This window comes from Pelobates fuscus, chromosome 6 (assembly GCF_036172605.1).
Source record: "Pelobates fuscus isolate aPelFus1 chromosome 6, aPelFus1.pri, whole genome shotgun sequence".
Classification (NCBI taxonomy): Eukaryota; Metazoa; Chordata; class Amphibia; order Anura; family Pelobatidae; genus Pelobates; species Pelobates fuscus.
Window position 1 is genome coordinate 192,668,530 of NC_086322.1, and position 22,492 is coordinate 192,691,021.

Sequence of the window (22,492 nt, forward strand, 5' to 3'; positions counted from 1 at the left end):
GATTATTGAAAAAAAAAACACTGTCTGACCGAACAAATCTAAATTTTTTGCAAGATTCAAATGGGATACATCTGGGATACATTCATACAGGGGATGAATCTGTAGGTCAATCATGCTTTGACTGAATAATAAAGGTTGAAGTGTAAGGATATGCAGTATACATATGCAATACCCTAAAATAAATTGATTGCCATAAATCCTGCTACCTACTTAAGTATTTTTGCTAAGCATGTACGTCCCTTCATGGCATAGTTAATTAATTTTCAAAAAGGCACTGACAGGAAAATAATATATCATAGCACATGGACAATAGATACGGACTTTTATATATATATATATATATATATATGTATATATATATATATATATATATATATATATAAAGAGTATCCCAGACACAGGTGTGTGCGCTAGCTGGCACTAGATCTATGAGTCTAATTAAGAGTTAAGTCATATACACTTTATAATTTTTTTTACACAATACCCAACCATTGCTGATATTGTAACATAGCAAGCATATTTAGTAGAGCTCTCTGAATACCTTAGTGTCATACGGTTATCATAGCACATTCCCCAAGCCCAAGAACCGTTGTTCTCTTAAATTGATTAAGCAATTAACTTTAGGTAATGTAGCTTGCAATATTTTAATTTCAATCTAAATAAAGCGTATCCTCTTCTCTGCCTGTTCCAGCTTGACGTTGAAAAGATGAAATATGTACACATATAGTGGTTTTCCCTTCCTTGAAAGGGGTCAGTAGTTTCCTAATGGATGCAGTCAATAGTAATTTCTCTTAGCAAGCTCAACAAAATTAGCATCCAACAGGAATCTGTATCTCACTAGGCCTTTATACAATTACATGGTTCGGCTGGTGGAGATGTTCATAAAAGATAATATGCTCTATTTGTTATTCAAAACATCTGTAATGTGAAGGTTCTGTATTGCTTAGAAATGTACTTAATTGGTGCAGAAAAGATGCTGCTATATTTTATTCTTGAGTTGTGGGAATGATATCTTTACAATCAAAACCTAATTAAATTAATTTGTTGCCGAGAATAAATCAAGCAAAATATTTTTTTTTACATGGTTAAATAATTGTTAAAGAGACACTCCGATCACTATAACAACATCTTCTAAATTAAGTTGGTATGGTGCCAGAAGGCCCCGGATAAACTCTTACCTTAAGGGGTTGAATCATTTTTGAATGGTTTAACCCCAAAAGTTGCTTCCAGCATCAATCTCCAGGTCCCCCAAGTGGCATCTGAGTTACATGAAGCATGTAGTGCCACCAGGCAAGGGCACCTCTGATTGGCTAGAGTGGTCTAAGCCAATCAGCACCTCTCCATTGATTAAAAAAAGGTATGGAAACATTTGTTTTATATTTTTAAATCACTATAGAGACAATAAATTATTGAACAAAATTAAATGATACAAAAAAGGCAGGCTGACTCCTCTCTAACCTTGAAAAGGTTGCACCGACCAAGAACCTAACATTCAGGCTTATGGGGTCTGATCTGATATGAGATTGTAAACACCTGTATTGTGTGGGTTTATGGAAGAAATAGTTTATCTTTCACCTGCAATTCAACTTGTCTCTCAACTTGTCTCTTAATAACGTGACTGCTATCATTTTATACGGAGCCTGGCTTACAGATTTGTGAACTAGATGCTTATTGCAGCAATTGCATGGATCGCAAGGGAGCAGAGAGAGATCATTCCTACATGTGCATGCTTATCGTGTGCACATAGGTTGGACAAAATTGGCACAGCAAAGGAGGAAGGGAAAATCCCACCTTTACTATATAAGACCTACTTTGCCGCAGTTATAAATCACTATCATCAGGGCGAGTGGGTTCTCTCTATACCATACCCATTGCAATTATACTAAGTTTTTATGATGCCTGAACTATCATATATTAAAGTTTACTTTAGCATCAAATTTATACTTTGTTATGATTAAATATAAGGTTTTTTTTTGTTTGTTTTTTTCTTAAATATTTTTAATAAGAATTGCATGCACTGCTAGGTTGTATCATTGTTAAAGTTCTGCTATTCTGTGACAGTTAAAAATGGAAAGAATCAATTATCCACAAACATGCCAGCTAACTGGAGTAGAAATCAAGCCCCCTGCTATTCGCAACCATCGGAAAGTAATCCTAGACATAGCTGTATTGATTAGAGCCCGGCAGTTAAAAAATATGTACTCAATACTGCCATCAACGTGAGGAATTGTAATTGTAATTGTAATTGTAAAAATTGAAATTTTAGACGGAAACATAACTGCATGTATTTATATATATATATATATATATATATATATATATATATATATATATATATATATATATATATATTTATATATATATATATATATATATATACTTAATATTATGAAATGCTTATATAAGATGCTCTAAAACAACCTGATATTTTGTTTGTTTACAGTATATTTTGTCAGATAAAAGAGTAAATAAAAAGGGAGCTAAATTAATATGGCTAAAAATATAGTCAAACGTTCACAGCAGAGGATAGATACAATTACATATCAATAATGTGTCTCTTGCATGATGTATCAAACGTTCGGATACATTTTAATCACACAAAGAAACAAAAAAAAACATTTTAAAGTGTAACACAGTTAAAAAAAAGCTTACAATTTAAAAGTGTGCTTAATAGAAACCAAGCACAAAGCTCACAATTTGATCCCTTCTGGCCCCTCTGGCAATGCGTATGTACCACAGAGTTAAAGGGACACACCACTGTCCAAACACAAAATATATTAGAATAACTGTTTAGTATATATACCCCTAATGAAAACCTGCATGCATTTAATTATTTTGCATGCACTTTGTTCTTTGTGTGTATGTATATCACTGCAGTAACTATATAAGCTGCAGTCCTCTTGTCTGTTGCCTTTGTAGGTTCTCCCCTTCAAACCCTGCCCAGACTTTCTGTGACTTCCCAATGCAGCTCAATGAGAAGTCTTTGCAGGGCAGGTGCTCTGAGCAATTGCCTGTCTCTCTGAGCAAACCAAACCAGGAAGTAACAGAACTGGTTATCTGATTATAACAGTCAGCGTGTTGTAACCAGGTTAATTTATAAAATATGCACTTTTTGCACATTAAAAAAAAATAGTACTCTTCACACGTGAAGCTTTTCAGCAAGTTGAAGTGCTTTAGGGGTCTGGAATGTACCTTTAACAACAAAAACAGCATCCGGTGTTTTTTCATCTTGGCAAAGTTTAAAAAATAAACATTACTAACAATTGTTCATACTGTTTCTTTTCATTATTTATAGGGGTTACCCCCTGGCTCTAATAGCAACCTGACACACTCTCCCTACAATATACTTTATTATGGCAAAGTTAAGAGTTTTAGTGGGCCAGAATAAGAGCTTGACACTTGTATATCTGGTCAGTAGCTTGGTTAGCCATGTCCTCCTTACCTACCTACATTAATGCTCTGAGGTTGTCATGGTATTTTGTGTCACAAAGCTCTCTGCATTTTAAAGGAGTTGAAAGGGTGGGGATAGTGTGTCCAGTTAATCTGCAAAACAAGGGTCCCAATGGAAAAAAATAATTTCTCTGCTGGGTGAAAACCAGCAATGGGCACATATGGGATAGGAGAATTATAGAGGATTTTTTTCTGCATTCATTTGGAAAGACAAATACCAATGCATTTACCACTTAGGGTTTTGTTTATTAAACCCAGTAAATTGCATTTAATTAAAATCTAAATATTGACACCTGCAACTATTGATATGTTTAAATTCTCCAACTCCAGTTATAGTCACAACTTGACTACTTAAGCCCAAGTCGTGCCATTCACTTTATTCTCTACAATTCTGTATAGTGAATAAACCCTTTGAATATGAAATCAAATATTTGCGTATAATAAATGAGTTTATACGCTTTGTAATTGTATTTTCAATTTACTCATTGTAAGTATATATGTAGAGAGCTTTCAGTATGAGCATGGTATAAGTAATGTTAAATGAATAAATAATCTGGAATAGACAGAAATGTAATTTTTGCTGAATATATAAATAATATATGTACTTGCCAGCATTTTTACTAGCACCAAAGTGGAGAAAAAATATATATAAGATACACATTGCGCCGGCATAATTCGTTTTCCTGAAGGATAAATGTTATTATAAACACACATAATCATGCATTAAACTAATCCCATGCAATACATGACAATAATTTAGCATCCTTCTGTGCCACTTAGCTGCTGGTTACAGTCTACAGGCCTATGTGCGATGTTTTCATATATGAGTATCACAAAGCAAATTAAAAAAAATGCAGCAGCTACTTCAGAGTTGGAGAAAAAAAAACAACTGTGTTATCAAACAATTTTCTGCAGAAATTCATATTTATAAGGGCCCGTAAATATATTTTTACTGCTTCCTTCCACAAGCAGATAAAGTAAAAATAATTAAAATGGAATGTAAACATATTTGAACTTGCTTATTGCATCAGATAAATAATTCTGGGGTATCTAGAGATCACGCTCATAAAATAAGAGTTTACTACAGAAGTAAAACAAGCAGCTTAGTTGAATATCACAGACATTGCTCTTTTATATCCCAAGGCTATGCTTCAGAATGTCAGAGCCGGCAATTTAAAATAAGTAACTTTTTCCAAGGAGTATATATATAAAAATATTTGTCTCACGTATATATTTTATCTCTGTTTATTAGGTCACAGAATCCATTAATGTAGCAATTGCAAATTTAAAATAAATATTGTAAGACACTTTAAATTGTAGATTTTTTTTTTAATATAGTTTATTGCCCGTTAACACCTCTGATACATTATTAATGTTAGAATATAAAGACTGTATTTTAATATTTTTGCCCTAATTAATTTTTTTATGTCTTCAATGCATTCTGTACAAACTAGATGTTCTCTCCAATTGCCTCTAAAATCTTACCTGTTTTTTCCAAAGTAATATTTGTAATTATTCCCCTTCAACAATGTATGAAAAGTCAGCATACCTGCCAACTGTCCCAAATCTGGCAGGACAATTCCTATTTTGAACCCCTGTCAATCACTGTGGGTTTTTTCACTAGTGATCACATAAAAGGCCTGATAGTATAGACAGGGTTATTCGCTAAATTGAGAATTCAAAGTTAATTTAAAGATAATTTCAAATATTAGACCAGAGTAGCCAAACTGAAAGCATTGCTGACTTAGAAGGTTTTCCAATTTCAGCTATGTTGACCTTAAATTTGAAATTGGCTTTGAATTCACCTTAAATTCTCACTTTACTGAATAACCCTGATCGTGTTTAAGCAACACATTCTTAAAGTTCTGATTGTATTTTTAGTTTTATAGTTTGGGCAAATATGGAGGATTTTAGGGATCATCCATACACCTCAGTGTTGTCCTTTCATACGACAGTACAACAATGGTGCAGGCATTTGGAGAATGGAACACCACAAGTTAAGGATAGAATTTCAAGTAAAAATATCTACCTTTAACCATCACACATAAAGCGAGCATGTCCCCTTAAGATGTCTTTGCAAAGTATGGAGAGACCTCTAAAGGTGATAGAGAAGGGTTTATCCAATCAGAGGAGAGGGACTCAAATGTATTCTTCCATGGGCCCTGAATTGCAACTGTCAGTAACCCGAGTCAATAGCATTTTGTATCCAAACTGAGCAATGATCCTCCTAGCAACATAAAGTCTCTACATTTAGCGTATAGAAAAGCCTCACTGCTTAACATTATTGGAGGGGAAGTAGTATGTGACAGAACCTATGTCACAGGTGAATTACCCTGTTGTTTTCATAGCCATTAAGTGTAATAACATGAATTGCTTTTTTTCCTGTAATCGAGGACAAAGTCATGCATGCACTTAATATTGATCTCCAGGCCAGCAAACCAGCTAGCCTATTGATTGGAGACAGAGCTAAGAGTTGCAAGTGATTGTCAAGCTAATACGAGCAATGTGGCTTATTACTTCATGCAGGATTAGGTTAAAGATTTCCCAAGAATAACTCGCCGAAAGCTTTACTTCCATTTCTCTAACAAGTGTAGACAGGACAAAGCATGAGCTATTATATTATTGAAATGTTTATATATTTCTCTGATATGCTAATAAACCTGTACTGCACAGTGCAAATGATGCTGTGTTATGGCGGGCCCATCATTATATTTTATTCAGTTTTCAAAGCCAGTTTCAACCATGTAAAACCTCAATGAGACTTCTATTCTCCTGATGGAAACCACTTCCAGCCATACATATGTGTACATGAGTTCTCAGAGAGGCGAGTGACCTGTGACTGAGGTACAGTACGTCTATGTCAGATTTGAAATGACTGGTCAAACAGAAAAAAGTGGGAAGGCTTATATCTATAGGGATGGTTTACAAATCCTGGAGCTTTAAATAAGAGAATAATGGGAGCACCTTGTCCCATAATCTCTGAACTTTAAGATGAATTGTCTTTTATTTAATAAAACAACAAATAGGCTATAATAATATTATTTGGTCCAAGAGCAAGTTTATATTTATCATTCAATATCTGCAGAAAATGTTCTTAGCCTAGCATACATCATTTACTGCCTATAACATACGGCATTTCCCGATCTCATACATGCGGCTACCAAACTCTGTTGGCAGTGTCTATCCAGATATGCAAGTAGGGTAATGGAAACCATATCTGCTGTGAGGGATATTAGATAGATGTGTGTGCAGCCAATGGGAGACCGGGTCTCTGCGGTGCTAAGTTAGCAGCTTCACAAGGGTTCCAATTAATAACTCTGGCGTGCAGATGTAGTCTCATTCTATCCAATAAGGGTAATGGACCAAATATAATGAAGAACTGCAAGTGGCACCTTTCAATAATCCTGCTAATGTAATTCCCATTATCCCAGTTCCAAATTACCCTTAACCATAAACTGAAGTTGTAAGTAGTTGGAATGTCGAAGCTACAAAATACCGTCTGAATTATCTGTAAAACAAATTGTGTTTGCTTGAGCTCCTGCCAGATTAGATTAAGATTTAATATCTTTCTGCAAAGAAACTAGAATTGCAATTTCAAGAGATTACTCCAAGTATAGAAGTCTGTGTTTCAGAATTTGACTTCACCGCTCACTAAATAAATACATAAGTAAATAAAACGTTTCATTAATCTCTGGCCCTGGTTGGTCAGTCTCCTTGGCGCGAATGAACGTGAACAGTAAAAGACTTCTTAATGAAGGAACCTGTCATGACAATTTGGGGTCTCACGCTTGACATAGTGTCTTAATAATGACTCATATTGTTACCAGGCCTCAAAAAAAGGATATCTTCTTCTAGCCAACACCCGTCCAAGAAATAATAAGCCTTGTAATAAAAACGAAATCCTTCACCCTAATGAGCATTGGCATCTTCTATTCTCCAAGATTACATTTCAAGGCAGCTGTGGCATATTAAATATTGAGCACATTGGGCCTTGCCATGCTTCCTGCAGGGCAAAAGGCCAATAAAATTATCCATTGTGACAGTTTGGCAGAGAAGATTTTTTTATTTTATTAGAAAAACTCTGTTTTGTGCGCATGGAATTAAACAGCTTGTTACTTTTTCTAGCAGAGGAACAGGGGTCCACATCCTGTGCAGCCACATCAGATAAAATATTTTGCTTTTGTTCCTCCGATAGAATGTTATAAAAGGATTATCAACTCATTCATCTGACATTCCCTCTACCACAATTAAGGAGTAACTGTCCTCTATAGAAAAAGATTGGAAAATAAATCATAAGAGAGAGTTCAATGTGACCATGCCTTTATTCAGATGATCCTAACTGGCAACAAAAAGGCATTACAAAATTGGCTCTTCATAGCCTCCGGCTGATTATCAGTGACAGCCTAATAGTGCTTTTGTCAGGAGACGAGTGAGAATATACCACAGATAGATCACACATATATAACTGTTTTGAAAACAAATCTGCTTCAACAAAGCAAATTGGAAGCAAGATGCCTTTATTGTCATCCGTTTCTTTCTTTTTATCCCATCTATTTTACGTTACATCTATTTTTTTAATAGGGTAGGATGTTAAAATATAAGATCTTCTGAAAGTATAGCTCCTGTTTATTAAACTGTGACTATGTGTTGGTTGACCGAAACAGTTTACATTGACTATCCAGAATGGATGAAATTCCGAATCCTTTTTTAAAATTTCAGTTTGCTAATTTACGTACATTTTTGAAATTGCAGTCCTCTCGCTGCGTAGAGAATGGGCACAAAAAGCGAACATTTTGCCGACATCATTTAATGTTTGTCTAGTGCGAAATAAAACACTTAGAGGTCTTGCAGTATGAAGTCCACCATGGAGGTCATGCAGGGTGATAAGAGTTCAACTAAACGGAAACTGCAATCTCACTTCAAGACATTTTCAGTGTACTTGACATTTTCCGTGAACTTCATTTGTGTAGCTAGAAGGTAGGAGACTGAGCCAAGGACGCATGGTGATGTATAATATTTTTCATCAACTCATCAAAAAAAAAAAAAAGAGCAAGAAAAAAAAAAATATATATATATATATCAGTTTGAGTGTCAATAATTCTGAAACAAATGAGTGCAAATTGCAGTAACTGACAAGACTACAAAGAAGAAAATTCTTCATTTTCTTCTGCAAGCTGTGTTTGCTCAGATAATTCATTGTTGGATCTGAGTCTCTTATCCTCCTCAGTGTCTTATTAAAAACCAAATTACAGCTTCATATTCATTATATCCCTAATTAACCATTCCGTTCCACAATTCTGGATCATTGGAGCTGTTGTATGGAACCTCCTCTGCTCCATTAATGAATATATAAGTCTGCCACCCACAAGATGATATTTGATTATTGCGAACAGGGAACACTATAGCTTATTTTCCAAGTAGCACAATGATAATATACTATGGACTATAATACGTTGAACAAGAGCTTGCAATATTATTCATGATGTTATTGTCATACTAGGCAAGTCAGTTTATATAAATGATCACACTGAAAGGAGTTGAGATATCTCTATGAAATGGATTTATCTAGTTTTGTGTTTTAGTGATACTAGTAAATGGTTCTAGAAGTTGATGATAACAAGGAAAATATATCTTAATTGTGTTCCGTATGGTTGACTAGAATTCAAATGCTCTCAACTGACCAAAGAATAGTTACTTTTTTTATCTGCTGTTTTTTAAAGGAATACTATAGGGTTAGAAATACAAACACATATTCCTAACGCTATAGTGTAGGTGTTCACCCCCTTTGTAGGCATTTAAAAAGTAAGTTTCACTTACCTCACTTACCACAGCTCACTGATCTCCGTGCTGGCATGCTGACTCCCTTGCTCAGATCATCAGTGTCGATGTTCTTAGCCAATCCAACGCTTCCAAATATTGAAGCATAAGGAGGCTGGTGAACATGCGTGACAAAATGCTGTGCTGTGCCAATCAAATACTGGCAAGGAGAGTCAGTTGAGCTGTGGAGGCACCTCTAGAGGTATGTTAACCCTGCTATGGAAATATTCCAGCATTCATCACTGGTACCTATGTTAGAAATAGAAACATCAACATTATATTCATTTGTATGTGTCTGTCTCTATTCCAGGTGACCCAGTACTCCATTTTGAACTAATTTGAAAAACATGTATTTCTATACTAAATAGCCATTTTTACAGTGTTGCTTGAAAGATGCAGCTAGAATAAAATAACACATAACTTAAACCATCAGAGAAATTTAAATGTAAAAGTAGACAGGACATGAACTGGGAAGCCTATTTTTGCTGACTTATAGTATTCTAGATAATAATCTACTGATAAAACTGTTACTGCATGACATACGTATATAGAAATAAGAAAGGCAAGAACGAAAAATCACTTGCGAACCAATCATCCAATACACTTTAGAAAGATACAAGACATATACATTTTATAAATAAATGATCTGGATAATTTTTCTACCTACAATGTTTTAGTAAAAGCTGTGTTTTTTAGAGATGGTTGACGTTTTCCTGTACAAGGTAAACAGACGTCTCTGGAACACTTTCTTTTTGTAAATATATATTAAATAACAAACTAATTGCCATGCATATGCATAATTCAGTATCACAACATAAAGGAGACATTTGTTCAAGAATTCTAAAATTATTTAAATCTTCCGAAACAAGGGATCGGGGTCAGTCAACTATGAGCCAAACAGAGGACCATACCAAGCAATAGTGATAGGACAGTAACTGTGTTCTAATCAGAAAGTCATCCAGGGAATGCTGTCTCCATAGAAATTAAATGAAGAAAGAAACACAAAGTCAAACTTGCTCAAACAGTACATGCCCAACTGTCCTGCATTTGAGCCCTTATCCCATATCTGTGCACACCTTAGCCCCTGACGAAGGTGCACTATTGTGGCACCGAAACGCGCATCAGGTTTTTTCCTCTTTCTATCTTTCATCTGTCTCAAAGGGCACTCTATCACCATGTGCAGGCAACCAACATTCTAAGTATGGTTCTGCACATTAGTATGTTGCATTCTTAGTCTGTCCCTTTTTCCTTCGTCTCTGGTCTTCAACCTAACTGAGTAGTGGGTATTGAGCATTTACAATTTTAGGAAGGGTTATGCTTAATAGTGACTACAGGTCTGTGAGATCTTTTGGCAGTCCTATTCAAGTTCAACCGCCTGTCACTAAGTTAGCTTTTATTTGTAACCAACGGCAAACTGAATATGTTGTGTCTACTGTGGAGTATAGGAAGAATCACATTATCCAGCTTTTATCCATACTGTGTGGTCCTTTGCCTTAAGGTACCACCTAAGATTTCAACCCCACTCACCCCTATAGGTTGACCTGCATCCCTAGATTAATTGGGCAACATTATTTTATCCAGGCTACCTTTCTCTACGTGGATTTAAAGTCATTGCAGGTTTCAGACCAGGCTTTAGGTTTATGGGCGTATATATATATATATTTTTATTACTTTTCAGACGTTGACCGTGGAATAGAATTAAAGTCTGGAGTCTGAATTATTACAGATAACCATTGAGACCTAAGCATTGAAGGTTAGCCATTTGGCAGTAGTGACTTCTAATTTGTCTCTGACCTTTTGGGAGTACGGTTATACACTTATACTGTTATATTTATTATTATTTATTGGTAACTATATTATTTCCTTTTATTTAGATTTCCAGTTGATACTCGTATTGCTGGATTTGTTATCCAGCAGTTTGAGTATCCTTTACACATATCTGTGTACAGTAAAGAAAATTCCCATTAAATGCCCTTTTGTGCTTTAAATGAATGCAGAGTATTGTTCCCATATAATTATAGCATTAGAAATAGTTATCACACTCCCAACATGTGTCATTATTTATAGGGACTTTTGAAAGTATTCCACTTTGTTGTCCAACCATCTAAAGTGGTCATAACATAACATAACTCAATAAAAAAAAAATCATATCCATTAACTGCAAAATGCAGTCACTCAAAAACAAACTTAGAATAACAGAGAACAAAAAAACCCCACTCCCAAACCATGAGATCCCACAAGAACAAATTCAGTGTTTAAACTTGGTGGTGAGGCAGGATGACCACCAGACTGACAGGAAGTGTAGGGTACTTAAAATGCTTATTTTAAACAGCTCAGCACATTTAAAGAATTATCACTGCAAATGTAGGCAAAAAAAGAAAAAGATTAGATTTTTTGAAAATTATTTTTTTTCATACCATAGTCACTTCAATCTTGACCTTTGCTTATATTACTTTTTTTTTAATCTAGAATGTCTTATACAAATTCCCCTCACTGTCTTTTGACTGTCTTTTAGCGATCACGGAAATCACTCCAAACTGTGAGGCTAGAGAGTGGGCATTTGTTAAAGTGGCATGAATGTACATAATCAGAAAACATCACTTTGTTGGATTTCCCAGTGCTGGCATATTTGATATCCCATATAATATTTACAGTCAGATTGCTAATTATATTAAACAGCAATACTATAATAGAATTATTGTTTAATAGAATTTGTAAACAATTTATTTTGTTACTAATTATATTTTACATGTAGCATACAATTGATTATGCTAGTTTGTTCTATTCTTATTATATGCAAATAATATCACAACTGAATCATGGGCTATATTATTATTACAGTAAATACGTGTCTGACCATCAAATATAAAACATTATACATTACAGCTCTAAATGAAAACTGGCAACAGAATTCTATATTATATGGTAGCAGTGGTTATTGATGGAAACCTGCATTTACTTTGTTTCAAAATGCATATATCTATGTATTGCATCTATAGCATTTTAGTTTGATTCCCCAAAACATCATATTTTTTAATTGTTGATTAAATTCTTACACACTGGATAAATATCAGTAACATCAATAACAATATTATTAATAATAAAATACTTATCAAAAAACAAACAAAATAGAAAAAGACCTTCAAATAATGTCATGTCCTGAACGCCTTCATTTTCTTACTAGTAAACCAAGGCTGAAGCTAAACTGCTTTATTTAATGTAACAAGTTACTGTACTTTTTCCCAAGGACTTCTGTCGAAGCGTGAATTATGTTTTTTTTATACATGCCCTTTGATATCTGTTCTGCATGATCAGCACGTATCCTTGTTGCTTTTTATCTGAAAATATATCAGGACAAATTTTGTTCTGTGTGTTTTTGGTTTTATTTCGAAAGTCCAAGTATTGTAATCAACCTGTCCATGGAACTGTAGTCCGACGTGTATATCTAGCCAGGATGTTGTGGTTTTACCATAGATGTATGCCAGACAAGGTTATTAAAGGAACACTGAGCACTATAGTGTTAGGAATACAAATGTGTTGGGTTTACTTACCTTTTTTCCCTTGCTGCACTGCTCTCTCTATGGCTGACCCTGCCTCCTTGGCTGAAATCATGAATCTTAATGATCTCAGCCAATCCAGTGCTTTCCCATAGAAAAGCATTGAGGGCCTAGTGCACATGCGCAGGAAAATTCTGTGCTGCAATGCATCACTTAGATGGGGTCTATGAGACCGTCTGATTGAAATAGCCAAGTTTTATTTGGCTATTTCTGCAGAAGCTCCTCTAGGGGCTGTCAGAGGGAAAGCCACTAGATGCATTTAATCCCTACAACATAAACATTTATGTTCCTGCAGAACGGCAAAGTTTTACATTGCAGAGTAAGAACTACAGGTACATAGCATATAGACCACTTCAATGAGATGAAGTGGTCTGGCTGCCTATAGTATCCCTTTAAGGCTTCCAGCGCTTACTTGGAGGCCATATTTCACCATTGTTAACACAGCCTAGTAAAGAGATGTCTATCATTTATGTGAAGACTTTTTTTGTTTCTGTGCCAAGCTTGGCTGGTAGATATCATTATTTTCCTCCAAAATTTAGTTAATGGACGCCTAGCACAATTTAAAGATCTGCAGGGATAAATTACTCATGGACAACAGCCTTTTTGTCTTGCTGTTACTTGAAGAGACTTCAGAAGTTTGAAATAATAACCACTTCTAATGAAATAGTGCCACATTAGGCATACAAATGGAACATGATGGATTTTTCTAGCAGTTTATCACAGTGTCTACTGGAGTTCCATTTGCCTAACACAGATAAGACTCATTTGTCTTTGATTATGATAAACATTGGCATACATGGACTTTTTTTGGCCCATAAATCTAAATGTATTATACAGCACATGCAGATTTATTGTACAGTGTGTAGATACTAGACATCAAACTTTTCAGAATCAAATAAACAGAATCCAAATGTATTCTAAGCATATTCGATGAGTATGTTTTAAAAAATGCTCAATTGTTCTTTTTATGTTTTTCCTCTGCATAGGATGTTTCTGTAAATATGTTACGTATATCTAAAAAATAAACTATAACTAAAAATAATTAATATGTGGTGTGGAACTAAAATTTGTAGTGTTTATGAAACCAGGCATTTCTTTACTTATTATATTTCTATTTTAATTTTCACTACTCAGAGCAATTAGAACTATCAGTAATGACCAATGATTTTATGGTGGTTTTCCAGATCAGGGTTCCATATTTTTACTTGTCCACTTGCAATTATTAAGTGGAAATTCATCCCTGGCAAGTAGACCTTCAACCCTGGTTTGTGTGCCCTGGACCCTCCAGGCATGCAGTGGTGAATAAATTATACCCATAGCTAGTAGCACAGGACTTGACATTTTTATTTATCTATTTAATATTTTTTTTCACAATTTACAATTGGCCAATAATTTTATTTCATTTCCAACAACACAGTAAAATTAAAACTCACTATATATATATATATATATATATATATATATATATATATATATATATATATATAACATCAATAATGTATACTCTGATATAAAAAAATGTAATAAATGTTTTCAATGCCAAAAGTTCTTTATTTTTCATCTCCTAATTAATGACCTTGATTACCTATTTCCAGTCATCTCCACTAGCCGTCAACCCCTCCCCTAATGGGTGAGAGCAGCCAGCGGGGAGGGTGAAAATGGCAATCACCACCTACAATCAATATTTCCCTCCCTCTGAATACTTGTTCTTTGCCATTTCTACTCACTGCCAGCCCCTCCCTGAAAAAAAATTCTGCATTATTTACCAAAAAGTCAGACCTGCCTCTTTAGCATTTAAGGTCACCAATTATATAAAATAAACATCCAAAATCTGTGTATATGTTTTATAATCTGATAATTCTACCTAAAATATTTATTTACCAGGAAGAAAACTTTCCAATTTCCTGTAGTTTTGAATGCTTTTTTTTTAAAGAAACTAGCTATCTTAAACAGTTTTGCCCAAACGTATTGTTACTAAGGTGGCAAGTTACTATTATCTTTGCAATTCTTCAGATATGCGCGCAAACTCAAGTTACTTTGTGAAACAGTTTACATTAAAAATGATTTAAAGAACTTGTGCCCTTCGTGAATATAAATGGGTCATCAAATAGAGAATAGAAAAATATTAGCTATACAAATCATCTTTGAAGGTCGGAAGCATTTTATATTATTCCATAGATTGGAATCTAAAGAATGTTCCTGTCCCAACAAAGAAGTGCGCCAACAACTAGACCTTCTACTTATCTGTGTGTCATCATTGGAACATTTAGTGATTCTGGAGTGTTACATTAGCACTAGAAAAAACACAACATCATCTGGATACTGTTTTGTATATCGATATTGGCCTTGGAGTTTCCATTGGCTGCTAAAGTTTACCTCCCATTATCCCCAGATAATGTAGATTATGGAATATGTACTTCTCAAAACAGAAGTGTAACTGCTATTTGCATAACCCGTACTGACTAAAACTTAACTGTGTGTTATGTATTTATTTTTCAAAAGTTCACAGTCATTTTTATATATTTTTTATGCTTCTGGCATGCCTACCGTCTTTGCACACCCAGGGCATTCCATGTATGTTAGCTTAACCCCACAGTGTCAACTGCATGAGCATGGTTGGTCTATAATAGGACAATGTCATAGCTCTGAACCTAGAAGTGTCCCACGATGCGATACTCACCGGAAATACATACTTCAATAGAATTTTGTGGGAGTTGGAATAATTCTACAGATGGGACAGCTTTAAGTAAAATAAATGTCAATGATTGGACTTGCCTGACATAGAAAGTACATAAACTAAATCTATCAAAAATTGCAGATGTTAATGCGATATGGAATTTTGCTCATAACTAGCTATGAAAAAATTATATGTTGAAAAGGGTTATATAGGAAAAACTATATTTTTGCATTTGTATTGTGCTTTTGTGTAGCAGACCAACTTTATACCACCCAGGTGTGTAAATATGGGTTTTTACAGAACCCCTTCTGCTTTAGATTTGCACTTTATAATTCCTACTGCTGACTTATTTAGTGAACAAACATCGTTTTAAGACAAATACGCCCTTTGCGGAGGACACGATCCCTTTGCTGGACACATAATAAAAGACCGTATTCAGTACAAGTCTAGAAAAAAGTCAATATGAAGCATTTTATTTAACAGTAGCATACAGTTTACAACTAGTAATGATACTGGTCCCTTAGCTTGTTCATTGCCATGATATCTACAGTACGACGCTTACATTAAAATGAGTGGACAATTCATCTACTGTCCATCGTTTAGCATAGCAAGAAAAATATGTTTATCAAAGCTTCACATGTGGAGCGCCATAAACTGAGAACAGTATTTATATTCATTCATTGAGTATGGACAGACATCTATTTGTGTGATTCCAAAGAGATTTGCTTAATTTTAGAAAGTTGACACATATGTCTCAGTAGTATCCATGTCAATATTTGTGTGCAGGAATATAATAGAATGGGCATTGAAGCAGAGAATGAGTCATACTGTTTTAATGTATGAACGGAGCCTGGTTGTGGCTTGGGGACATACAATAGTAAACATATTTTACATTTGGCCAATACGTGTCCATCTTTAATTAGGTTTTGGGTTAAAAGGTGGACCAACAGAGTAGAGTAGCTTCTCACAACATCCACTAACCTCCAAAGAACTCCAGCCCAGCAAGCAATTTCACAGTTAGATGAGGTTTATTCAGTGCAACACCAAGCAGGAATCTAGAAGAATTTCTGTCTGATGACTTTTCCCTAACTGTATAAATAACAATGTGATCCACAAAATTTCCTTTTATATAAAGTGACCTCCAAAGAACTCTCAGACAGCAAGCAATTTTTAATTATAGAGCCAGAGGAAGGTCGTCAGTAAGGTTGTTCAATCCTCTTCAGTTTGAGCAGCACCATGCTGTCCTCAGGGTCCACCACCGTAGACACTACCGACACAGCACTTGGATAGTTATGACAGTCAGTGCATAGTTCCTATGGAGCAATCTAGAAAGATTTTATTTCTCTGTGTTTTTCTCAAATAACTAAATAAATAACATGAAGGAGATACTGCCATCCACGCATTTGTTGAGGAAAGATTAAATAAATAAAAGCAAAACTTTACACCTTCCCATGGGAATATGCCCCCTATTTTACATAATACATGTTATTTACTTTACTTCAAAACAATCTTAATTCTGTTTGCTATTTCCTGCTACCGTGAGAAACAGGGAAAAATAAAAAAGCAGAGACATGAAAAACATTCTGTAAATTCCGGTTAGCCAAACCATTCAAGCCGCAGTGTATTTTAATCACGCTGAGTAATAAGCAAACGGATGCAAATAAATTTAGGCTTGTAACCATTCAATTTAAAATAAAGTTTAATCTCTCACCTGTAAATTCTATCTGTAAACATTTTTTTCCCCCCAAACAAGTGTAATTGATGCTATATTTTATAATCGAGCACATGCAGTTATTCACTATCTGAAAATGAACTGATACATTCATTGTAAGCTGCCAGGAAATGATGGTTGATGTTTAATAGTAAAATCAGCAATCTAGAAGGTAGTAGTATGGCAGAGAGGGAGAGAGCCAAAGGAGATTGAGATAAAAAGACGGATGAAAGGAGATAGAAAGAAAAGGATGGGTTAGAAAGATACGGTGTTGGAAAGACAAACGGAAAGATAGACAGATACATAAATAGTTGATAGAGAAAGGAAGTGATGGACAAACAGAGAGATAGAGGAACGAAAAACTGTTTGTTTCATCTTAAATAAGTCTAATAAGCTGTATAAAATAAACCCTGATTTGTTCTATCTCCCTGTGAATAAAATCCATGAATAAGAGAAAAAATGATAAGTGAAATCTACGAAATAAAGAATATATTTTTTTTTTCCCATTCAGGGTTATTGAATATAGAATTGGGAAATAATACAATACAGATGTATATATAATTACGTAATTTCTTGATAATAACTTCACATCATTAAATCTCATTTAGCATAGCAGTCACTGCAAAAGCAATTCAACCAGTGGGCAGCTGAGCCTATTGGCCAACAGGGGATTCTTTTAGACAGGGTAATTCCAATATATGTGGTCACTTTAATAAGCATAAAATGTATTTTCTCATTGATGTAGATGTTACATCTTTCTCTTCTGCCTCTTAACGGTCAGCCACACATTCTAGAGATCACGTCTAGTCCTAGTGGTAATATTTCAAACTGCCTGTCACTCTCTCCTAAATGATGTCTAATTGGCCTATGATTCATTTAACTAATATCTAATCTAGGCTAATAAATGCTCATTTCAATTATGGAGTGTCCCCATGCAATTTATTTTTCTTCCTGGAGGCTGGTGATCAAGCTTGCATCTTTCTACCATAACTTCTCATATTGATAAGATGAAATTTAAAACATGTATCACGTAGACAGCAAAAAAAAAAAAAAATATATATATACCAACAATTTTTAGTACAAAACAATATAAATGGACTATAATTTTTTACCATTTAATTATATTTTGCTACGAATCACAAGCCTTCTTATGTTATATAGGTATATAATATCATCAAACTTATATAAATTGTCAATTTATATTCCTGGCCAATTCCATTAACCTGTCCCATTTTGTTCCACGCAATCATGCGGTTGTGATGGTACTAGACAATCTAATTGGTCTGGCATACAATGAAACAAAAACAAGATTGCTATATTATTTTATATTTCTCAGGGACAGCTGAAGAGGATTCCCATTTTCACACAATGACTTCTAAAGAGGGAGCATATCACACACAATGACTTCCGACCTATAATTGAACATGGCTATTAATGCAGTTCATTCTAGTAATGTTATTTTGTTGTCTATCTGCAATCTCGAGAGTAAAAGCACAATCTAGCAGGCTTGCAAACGGAGCTCTGTATATCTGTGAATGCCCTATTTTATACAGCCAGTCGAACATTCTGCTGAAAAGAGAATGGTGAATCCTTCCTTCTTGTATTACTGAGATTCCTAAATTCTTTGTTCCTAACTAATCGCTAGATTCACGGTTGTATATGATAGCGGTAACAAATCAAAGCAGGGATTATGCTGTCACAATTGTGATTTTATGTTCAGCTAGAGCAGATTTGAAATGAATCTAAACAGTATTATCATGTAGGGAATATATGCAGTGCTTCTGCAGAATGAGTGACTTGGACTGTGGTAAATATAGTACAATTGTGAGGAAAAAAATCCATCACTATAATTATTAGTAATAAATTCTTTAGAAATTCTCTTCAAGCGAGCACTGCGCTGTTGCCATTGACTTGTTATATTTGCTTCTTGATTTTCATGTTTTATAATGGCTTTTTATGTTTGTATATGTAATATATAAATATATGGTGTATACATACCTACACACGCACACAGTTGTGTATTTTGTGTTAGTAATAGAAATTTCATTGCAACTATTCTAATAAATAAGTTACTTAGACCTCTATTTAATATTTTTGGATAAGCTTTCAAATTATTATTATTATTATTATTTTTTAATTGACAATTTTGATCTTTCGGACAAATAAACAGATAAGGGGGGATAAATATTTTTTTGAATGATTTATCTACAAACATTCGCACAGACTTTAATTGTGAGTTCTGTAGACAAATTAATAAAAAAACGTTTCTAACAGATTGTGATAATTTCAAAAACGTATGCAAAAATATTAAATCAGTGACTTAATAAAACTACATAATACCTAATGGGGTAACATTTGATTGAGAAATGATTAAATCAGTCACCTTGAGAGGGTTACTCCAAGCATTATAACCACTAAGTCCGCTTTACTGGTAACGGTGCTTAGGAGTACCCTGGCTCTGTTTACCGGTAGTGCCAAACAGTTTGCCACCTTACCTGTTGCTCACTAGTGTTGGGTCTCCTCTATGTCTAGCTATGAAGCTCATCTGGCCCATACTGCTACCCATTCATTAGCTGAGAGCATTAGCTGACCATTCTTAGCCAATTGCAATTCTGTGCATAGGACTCTAGTTCAGTGCTGACTAATGACACCGCAATGATACTGATAGAGGTGAAGTTACAACAGAGGGGTTGATCTATGTATGTGCAGTGTTTCATAGCGAAACGTTGCCGATACAGACTGAGGGCACCATGACCATTTCAACTCACTGAACTCTTTAACTATTGGAGAGATATAGGCAAATCTCTGTAGAGATAAATCATAAATTACAATCTGCAACATTTCTAGAGTGGAGTATAGTGTTAACAAATCTTGCACGTTATTATGGTATTCCAATTTTTACCTTAATGTGTAGAAAGCATATCCTGAGAAAATGTAGCAGATATGCTTAACTTTGACATTATATTTGCAAAATTTGAGGGTTCAAAACTTTTATTTGGGGTATTTACTCATTGAGTCAAAATGTGTCATCGTAGATGCAAAAAATAATTGTAAAAGACTACCAGGCATTGTTTGGAAGAGAGGCTTCAATCATGTTAAAATATTCATCTTCAGCACTGCAATCCTACAATGTAACGTGCTTGAGTGGCTGCCAGCAAATATGGTCACATATTTATGTGTTTGTAAGAGGTAGGAAATCTTATACACTAACAATGAAAATCCAGGATGAAAGCTTATGCACTGATCAGCCACAAAATTAAAAACACGGTCAGGTGAAGTGAATAACACTGATATATTGTTAAAATTGCACCTGTCAAGGATGGGGATACATTAGGCACCAAGTGAATGGTCAGGACTTGACTTTCATGTGTTGGAAGTAGGAAAAATGAGCAAGAGAAAAGACCTGAGTGACTTTGACAAAGGCCAAATAGTGATGGCTAGATGACTTGGGTCAGAGCATATCCAAAATGTCTTGTGGGGTGTTTCCAGTATGTAGTGATTAATACCTACCAAAAGTAATGCAAGGAAGGACAACTGGTTAAACAACATCAGGGTCATGGGTCTTCAAGGATCAATGATGAAGTTGGGGAGTTAAAGTTAACCCTTCTTGTTTGATCACACAGAAGAGTTACTGTAGCTCAATTTGCTGAAAAATGTATTGCTGGCCATGATAGGAAGGTGTAAAAACATGCAGTGCTTTGCGGTCTGCTCTATATGCAATAAAAGTGCCCATGACCTCTGTAATCCACCAAAAGTGCCTGTAGTGGGGATGTGAGCATCAAACTGGACCATGCAACAATGGAAGAAGGTTGCCTGGTCTGATAAATTAACATTTATTTTAGATTAGGTGGGTGCTTACCTGAGGAAGAGTAGGATGCATTATAGGAAGAAGGCAGGCCAGCAGAGGCAGTGTTAAGCTCTGAGCAATGGTCTGCTGGGAATGGTACTGGCATTCATGTACATGTTACTTTGACATGTACTACCTTCCTAAAGAGTGTTGCAGACCATGAACCCCCTTTGTAGCAATGGTTTTCCCTGATGGCAGTAGCCTCTTTCAGCCGGATAATGCACCTTGCTACTCTGCATCAATAGTTCAGGAATGGTTCGAGGAACATGAAAAGGAGCTCAAGGTGTTGCCTTGACCTCCAAATTTTCCAGATCTCATTCCGATTGAACATCTGTGGGGTGTGCTGGGACAACAAATCTGATACACCCCGCAGATGGCAGGACTGGAAGGATCTGCTGCTAATGTATTGATGCTAAATATCAAAGAACACTTGTGTAGTCCATGCCTCAATGCATCAGTATTTTTTTGGCAGCAGAAGAAGCACCTATACGATATTAGGCAGATGGTTATGATGCTGTGGCTGATCAGTATATGAGGACATCAGTCTCTCTCCCCTGGCCCCCTTCTATAGCTTGCCCCCTTCTATAGCTTTAAAACCTACATTTGCAAAATTTGGAAAATCTCCAACAAGTTTCCTACTTAATGTTTAAGTAAATTTGTTTGAACAGAAGAGGCAATTAAGAAACAAAATATTTTAACACACTATACTGTGAAAACACTAAAATGTTGCTGTCTTTTTTTAATTATAATGCTTAAAATATTCCTTTTATTCTCTTTTTAATTTTAATGGTGTCAACACATTGTGTATACTTTGTCTTTCGACTGTACACTCAACATTGCATGCTTGCTCTTTATAAGCCGCTGATTGTAGGAATTTGCATATAATTTCACAATCACATTATATTTAATTTTTCTTTTCCAATTTTCTTATGCAATGCTGTCAGGCCTTATAAATACGTTATTAATAAAGAATTATCACTGGACCAGCATTTTGTGCAGGAAAAAATCCTAATCAAAACTTGTGCTAATAAAAAGTTATATGTAACACAAATCAGGAAAAAGAACAAAAACATACTTGTTCCCAAACCCTACTGAAAAGTCAGTAAAGCATTTGAAAGGAATTGTTCTAGACATACTTGAAGAAAATTCACTTTCCTTCTTATTACTTTATCCCCTATGTAATATAGTGATAATAAAATTAACAACACCTTGTTCACATCCCGAACGTCTCCTCAATGTTGATAATGAACATTAAGGAAAAAAAATGACAACATGACAAAGGACATTTCTACCACTTTTCAAACCCAAGTCAACAAACCACTTTTGTAAAATGTCTTCCAATGATGGCAGATAATGAAAATTGCAATTTACCACTAATGTGACGAATTCTAGACCACCTAATCTTGATGATCTTGGCAGTTGAATCGAAATCC

At 34.9% G+C, this 22,492-nt stretch overlaps 1 protein-coding gene across 1 annotated transcript in view; it reads left to right on the plus strand.

Annotated features, from left to right (window-relative positions):
• Positions 1–22,492, plus strand: part of UNC5C (unc-5 netrin receptor C) — a 346,592-nt gene that overhangs the window by 185,818 nt on the left and 138,282 nt on the right. The gene's annotated exons all lie outside the window — the stretch shown is intronic.